The sequence below is a fragment of the Pseudonaja textilis genome, chromosome 6 (genome assembly GCF_049901715.1).
Source record: "Pseudonaja textilis isolate UNSWEBS1 chromosome 6, rPseTex1.2, whole genome shotgun sequence".
Classification (NCBI taxonomy): Eukaryota; Metazoa; Chordata; class Lepidosauria; order Squamata; family Elapidae; genus Pseudonaja; species Pseudonaja textilis.
Window position 1 is genome coordinate 22,099,530 of NC_141995.1, and position 7,001 is coordinate 22,106,530.

The following is a 7,001-nucleotide window of genomic DNA, read 5'->3' on the forward strand; positions in this document are numbered from 1 at the left end:
AACAAAGAAGTCCTAGACTGAGCCTCACCAAAAATATCACTTAAAGCCAAGATCGCCAAACAGAGAATGTCACACTTTAGTCATGTCATGAGAAATGTCTCTCTTGAAAAGTCAATCATGCTGGGAGTGATCAGGGGAAAAAAGGAGAAGGGGCTGCCCTAGGACCCTCTGGCTGGACACTATAAAGGATGACACTGGGATGACTATGGCAGATCTGAAAGAGGCTGTGTGAGACAGAGGAGCTTGGAGAATGCTGCTCCATAGAGTGGTCGAAGGTTGGGCATGACTCCATGGCTGATGACGAGGTATGGCCATCAAAAGAGAAGTGAATTAGAATATATAACTTAATCTTATATGGATTATCAAGATTGCTACTGATAATCAGTCAGAATTCTAAGCAATGATAATGTAATATCCAAACACTGGGATTAAATATCAATATTACTAAACTTTGTTTAATGTTTCCAGTTTTAGATCCCTAAATCACGCCAGCTTCATACTTGCATGTTTCAAATTTGAAGAAAAATTATATATTTTTAAATCTAGATTAAAATCTCAATAAAAATTTGGGGGATGAGTATCGTTGCCTCTCACATTAAAGACTAAGATACCCATTTATAGGAAAAGGAAGAATTGAATAGTTTTAATGCCATCAAATCAGTAGGACTCCAAATTTTATTTAGACTATAGTTCAATTCAGGTCAATTTTATGTTGGACAGGTTTCTTTGTGGGAAAGAAATTTCTGTTGTTCGTTGTCGCTTCCCCCTCAGCTATCTACTCCCTTCTTATTGCCTCTGCTTCAAGCGAGGGTGTACACTTCACCTTGGCAATGGATGGAAACCCAACAATTGGGAAAGAAATTAAATGGGCTTTTTTGGATGCTGTCTTCTGACCAAGAGCTCACCTTTAAGGCATATTCACATACAGTCCCTACTTATTAAAACAAGACATATCACACGAGTGTCTGAAAAGCTATTGCTCAATTTGCTTCAGCAGATGTCTCCAGTTTAGTGGAAGAATAAAACTGGAGGCTATTACCACACATTTTGCTGGATGTGGGATTACATCCTGAACAACTAGTCTGAAGGAAACTAGTGTTTTAATCTGAAGAGGTCTTAGGGCCGGTTCCCACACAATCTTGGTGTTCAAGTTACACAGGGTATGGATGGGGTGTGGCACTGAGCTGCCGATAGACCCTGATTCACAAGAAAGGGTGTGAATGAATAAATGTGTACGCCTAAGGCATACTCTCACAACCCCATTGTATAAATAAGCTATGCACCTGTGTTGTGCACAAACTAACACTGCAAGTTACTTTACATAGAAAAGTAGATGTGTCAGTATAAAGTCCTTGAGAGGTACAGATCTTTTTATGCATGTACCAGAAGTACAAACAGAGTCAGCCCTTTCCACATCCTGATGTTTTCTCTGCGAAAATGTGAATCCAACAGAAAGGTGAAGAAACAATATCAGAATGTCTCTAGAAATACAATCACAAGAATAGCTGCTGAAGTGTAAATTCATCTGGAGTCTCCAACAACAAGCCCACCAGGGATCCACAGGCAAACAGAGATATTTCTAAATATAAATAATACAGTAGCTGCTATGGTTTAACTATTTGAAATTTTCAGAAATTCAAGTAATTTACAAGTAACACTATAATAATCCAGTCTTATCTAAAACAGTACATTTCTAAGAAATCCACACTCACATCCATGATAATAAAATAACAGATATCATCACAAAAGGATAACAAATATAATTGACTGGAATTCACATTCTAAGACAAATTTCTATATCAGAATAGTGATGCTGCTAGTTTTCACATGCTACAAGCTTTCAGCACAATGCTCAAATGTTTTAATATCCACACAGATATTAAATGTTTTAATATCTATACAGTAATTCCCCTACAAAAAGGGGAGACTGAACAACTAACCACAAATACTACAGCAGCAAATTCTGGTGTGTGGAAGGCATTCGAAAGGATCTTTTGCTTTCCTTAACAAAGCAAACATGGGTGCTTATTGTATTTGAAACACAAAAACATAGTCCTTTCATATTTTTAGGAAACCTAAATTATTTCTAAGAATTAGCTTTCCCTTTAATGCAGAACATGCAATGTGGCAGTTTGCTGCTTCTCCTTTGTAATCACAATATTCATAGCTAGTATCCAATCCATTGCTGAGACTTACAATTTCTTCAGCCCTTAAATCAAAATACTGGGTTCTCTGCCAAACAGAACTTGTTTTTACATCAGCTAACATAACTGAAAATAAAGCAGGGATATATATATACAAGGAGACTGGAATGGGCACTCTGTTGTTTTTCGAGTTACGACTTGATAGCCACAATGACACATATCTTACAATTGTAAACTTTGGGCTCACTCTCTCTCTTATATCCCAACTAGTGAATGGTCAATACTGGATAGAAGCTAAACCATTTCTCTCCTTTTATGGCTGAATTTAAATTATGTATCATTAGTGCCTGACAGGGAGAGCGGTGCTCAGCCATTCAGGCAGGAGAAATTTTAGTCATCTAGAACAAGCTTGATAAATTTCACCAGAACATGAAAAAGTTGTTTCTGAACATTTTTTATAAATTAAACCAAGCATGCAACAATGCATCTTGATAATTAAACTTAATGCCCTACTAACAGCCAAAATGCAATTTTAAAATATCCTTAAAGCCTTAAACTCTTTACAGATTAGGAAAACAATCTTTTTTTTTTCCAGTCCTCATTTTCCAAGCTTAAGAGGTTTGCTGCCTAAGTTTTTTTTTAAAAATGTGGGAGTAGGCACATGTAAATTTGGAATAATAAAAGTGCCTGCTGCTTACGAGACCACCCAAGCGGGGGCTGTCCCCTATGCTACAGCAAGCTGATCATTTAAAAAAGAAGTTAATCTAAATTTGTTCTGGTTCCCATTCGATTAACTCTATTTGAAATTAAAAACTTAAGATAGCAGGCATCTTATAGTTGAAGTCTGTCTGATTAAAAGACCCCAAAGGAAACTATGCGGAGAATCCTGCAGGAACATAGTCCCTGTAGGTTGCATATCCATCTCACACCAATGGTGACAATGTGAAATGCCCTCACTTTTATCACTCTCCTAGGCGCTAGCTAGCTGATGCTATTGCTGTATTTTTTATCATCATCATCATCATCATCATCATCATCATCCTATTAAGCTGCTTGCTTTGTTTCTGGACAAATCCTAAAAACATGGGGAGACCACCAATTAAAAAATAACAAGCTGACTAACACAGCCAGAGTCGAAGTGAGATCAGAGGCAGTCGTCCCTCTAGATACCGTAAGGGCGAGGCGCTGTGGGCTGCAGCGAAGATCGCCTCCTCCGCCCCAAAAGGAGAGAGAGAGAGAGAGACAGATTCTGACGCCAGAGCCACCCGCCTGCCGACTGCAGTGGCAGAAACAGCAGCAGAGTTGGTGGATGTGGCGATAAGGGGTCTCTTCCCCCACCACACAATAGGAGACGTTTTCGAAGGACTCCGGTCCCAACCCCCTTCCCTGACTCCCACCTGCCCGGCCTCCTCCTTCCTGCGGGGCACGAGGCCACGCTTTCCCTCTCACCGGCCGGCCCCCTCAGAGCAGCTTCGGCACCAAGAAAGCCCATTGTTTCCATGGCTGCGCTTCGCTTGCTTCTCGGCCGCTGCCACAAGAGACTCTCTCCGTCTCCGCCGAAAGCGCTCGGGGCTCCCGCGGGCACCTTGCGACACCTCCCGGGAGGGGTTGCTGTGACGGCGGGAAGGTTATTAACGCTCCTGCCACTCTTTGTAATCGGAGGAGGCGGCGTTGCCCGTTTCCACCCGCAGTCCAAGGGGAACGCTGACGGGGCGGCGGCGGCGGCCAACTATCCGGGGATACCCAGCGATTCCCACCCCAAGCTTTTTTTCGCACTCAGCGCCCCGCTCCCTCCCTCCCTCCCTTACCCTCCCTGCTAACCCCGCTTTTACTTTCCCGGAGCAAGAGAGGGGCTAAGGCTGCCTTTCGGCTTCAGCCTAGCGATCCAGATCTACCCTTCGGTTTTTCCTAAGATACAGGGGTCTCCAACCTTGGCCACTTTAAGCCTGGCGGACTTTAACTCCCACAATTCCCCAGCCAGAAGCTTCTGGCTAGGGAATTCTGGGAGTTGAAGTCCGCCAGGTTTAAAATGGCCAAGGTTGGAGACCCCTGTCCTAGAATATGTGAGGAGAAAAGGAGAGACTGAAGGGCGCTTCTTCTTTCCTCCTCCGTACTCCCGGGGAGAGGGGGAGAAGTCATCGCTTTACCAGACACAGCTCCTTCCCCCCCCCCAGGCATCCCCCCCTCCCTCAGGCTAAGCCCTAAGTACCGCTTCGGCCAAGGTCCAGGTGAGTCTACCTACAACTTCTGTGGGAATTCAAGTCTTTCGGAAGCCGCCACACCGAAGAAGAAGAAGAAAACGACGCCGGCTGTTAGGTCGTGAATGTCTACCTGAAAACCTCTGTGTGTGTGTGTGAGAGAGAGAGAGAGAGAGAAGAGAGAGAGAAAAAGAGAGAGAGAGAGGAGAGAGAGAGGAGAGAGACAGAAAGAGAGAGAGAGAGAGAGAGAGAGAGAGAGAGAGGAGAGAGAGAAGAGGGAGAGAGAAGAGAAAGAGAGAGATGGAAGAATAGGCGAGTTTCAGAGAATAATTCCCGGTTTTCAATATAATTCTTTCTATCTATCTATCTATCTATCTATCTATCTATCTATCTATCTATCTATCTATCTATCTATCTATCTATCTATCGACACACACACACACACACACACACACACACACACAAAGGCAAAGATGCTAAAAGATGCCGGACTGACGAGAATTTGTCTTAATTTCACCGGCGGTGGGGGGAGAGGAGAAATCTAACCGAAGCCAATGGATCCTAGATCCCTTTTCATTCGAAACAAACACACAACTGCCTTCTTCCTTCCGAAATCCACTTCCATTCCTCCCTTCCCCGCCCTCCGCTTCCCAATGGCTTAGCTTTCCCCGAGACAGGGCTCTCCGGACATCCTTTCCAAGGCCCCCATTAGTTAGTTACACCTGCTGCCTCGGAGGATGGGAACTGTAGTCCAACGCGTAGATAAACGAGTACCGAGCGCGACGTTTTCTATTAACTGGAAGGGACGCCTGGCAAAGCGAGGGGAGAGAGAGGGAAATCGGATGCCGAGAAAGCCGGCTGGCGGGTCCCTCTCCCAATCAGCCTCCCTTTTGCCCTCCAAGCAAACGCCGAAGGGAGCCGCGGCCCGAGGACAACCCCCCGCCCCCACATCCCAGTGCTGGGCTCTCGAAGAAGGAAAGGGACGTCTAAAGTCTTCGCTGACCTCCAGAATATCAAGCCCATCTGACCCAGAGCTCCGACCTGTTGGGAGGACGGCGACTCCCTGCCAGCAGCCGCTCCAGCTGCGCCTGGTGGGAACTGTAGTCTAGACCAGGGGTCTTCCAACCTTGGCCACTTTAAGCCTGGAGGACTTCAACTCCCAGAATTCCCCAGCCAGTTGAAGTCCTCCAGGCTTAAAGTGGCCAAGGTTGGAAGACCCATGGTCTAGATAGAAACACCGGGAGTTGCACTTTCACCACACACCGAGCCGAGGGAAGCTAAATCCGAGTCCGGAAAAACCAGAAACAAACTTGGATCGACTAACCTACCTCCCTGCCTGCCACCCGGGGCTCCGCGAGCGAACCCGCAGCGTCCGGACGCCGAGCAGGCAAGATTCCTCAACCCACCGGACGCCACCGCTGCTGCTGCTGCTGCTGCCGTCGCCCGCCACCCTCTTTCGCTGCCAAGATTAAGCCTGGACAAGGCGGAGGCGCTGCGCAGGCGCAGCTTTAGGCGGGGCTGTTTCAGGTAGCAGCAGCAGCAGCGGCGGCGGGGGCCCGAGCCTGCTCGCCAAGTAGCAATTAAGGCGGAGAGGCGAAGAGCTGGTCGCCTTCGCTCTCGAGGTTTGGGGGTGTTTTTAGAGCCTCACGGCCCCCCCTCACGGCCTCTACCTTCGTTCCCCGCTCTTGTCGCCGCGAACCGAGGAGCTGGGAGGTACCGAATCAGCCCAGGCGGCGCCTTTTCCCAGCAGCAGCAACCACGGACGCTTGGAGAGTAATCCCATTAAACCCCGAAGAGCTTCCCGTCGAGAATTGTACTGCACCTGCCCTCCCGCCCACGCTCCCTCAGGTAGTCCTCCACTTACAACAACTCATTTAGTGACCGTTCGGACGATGGCACTGGAAAAAAAAGTGACCTATGATGACCAGGTTTCACACTTATGGCGGCTGCAGCATCTCCATGGTCTTTTTAAATGTTTTTTTTTATTCTTTATTGGCCAAGTGTGACTGGACACACAAGGAATTTGTCTTTGGGGCATATGCTCTCAGTGTACATAAAGGAAAAATAATTACATTGGTCAAGAATCATAAGATATAACAGTGATAGTCATAGGTTACTAATAAGCAATCAAATCATACTAGGAAACAAATAAAACAATATACATTGTAAAGATACAAGCAACACGGTTATAGTCATAAGTGGGAAGAGATAGTTACTACGAAGGATGAGAATAATAATATTTAATAATAAAAAAGTAATACAGTCTTAGTAAATATGTTGACAGTGTTGTGGGAATTAGTTGTTTAGCAGAGTGATGGCATTCGGGAAAAATCTGTCCTTGGGTCTAGTTGTTCTGGTGTAAAGGGCCCTATAGCTTTGATTTACATTTGGATGCTTGACAACCAACTCATATTTATGACGGTTGCGGTCTCCCGCAGTCGTGTGATTCCCCTTTTGTGTGTCTTGCAGTCATGTGATCCCCTTTTGCAACCTTCTGACCAGCGAAGTCAAGGGGGGAAAACAGATTACTTAACAACCAGATCACTTAACAACCGTGTTACTAATTTAAGAGTGGCAGGGAGTCACTTAACAAGTGTGGCGAGAAATGTCATAAAATGGAGCAAAACTCAACCAATTTCTTACTTGGCAACATACATTT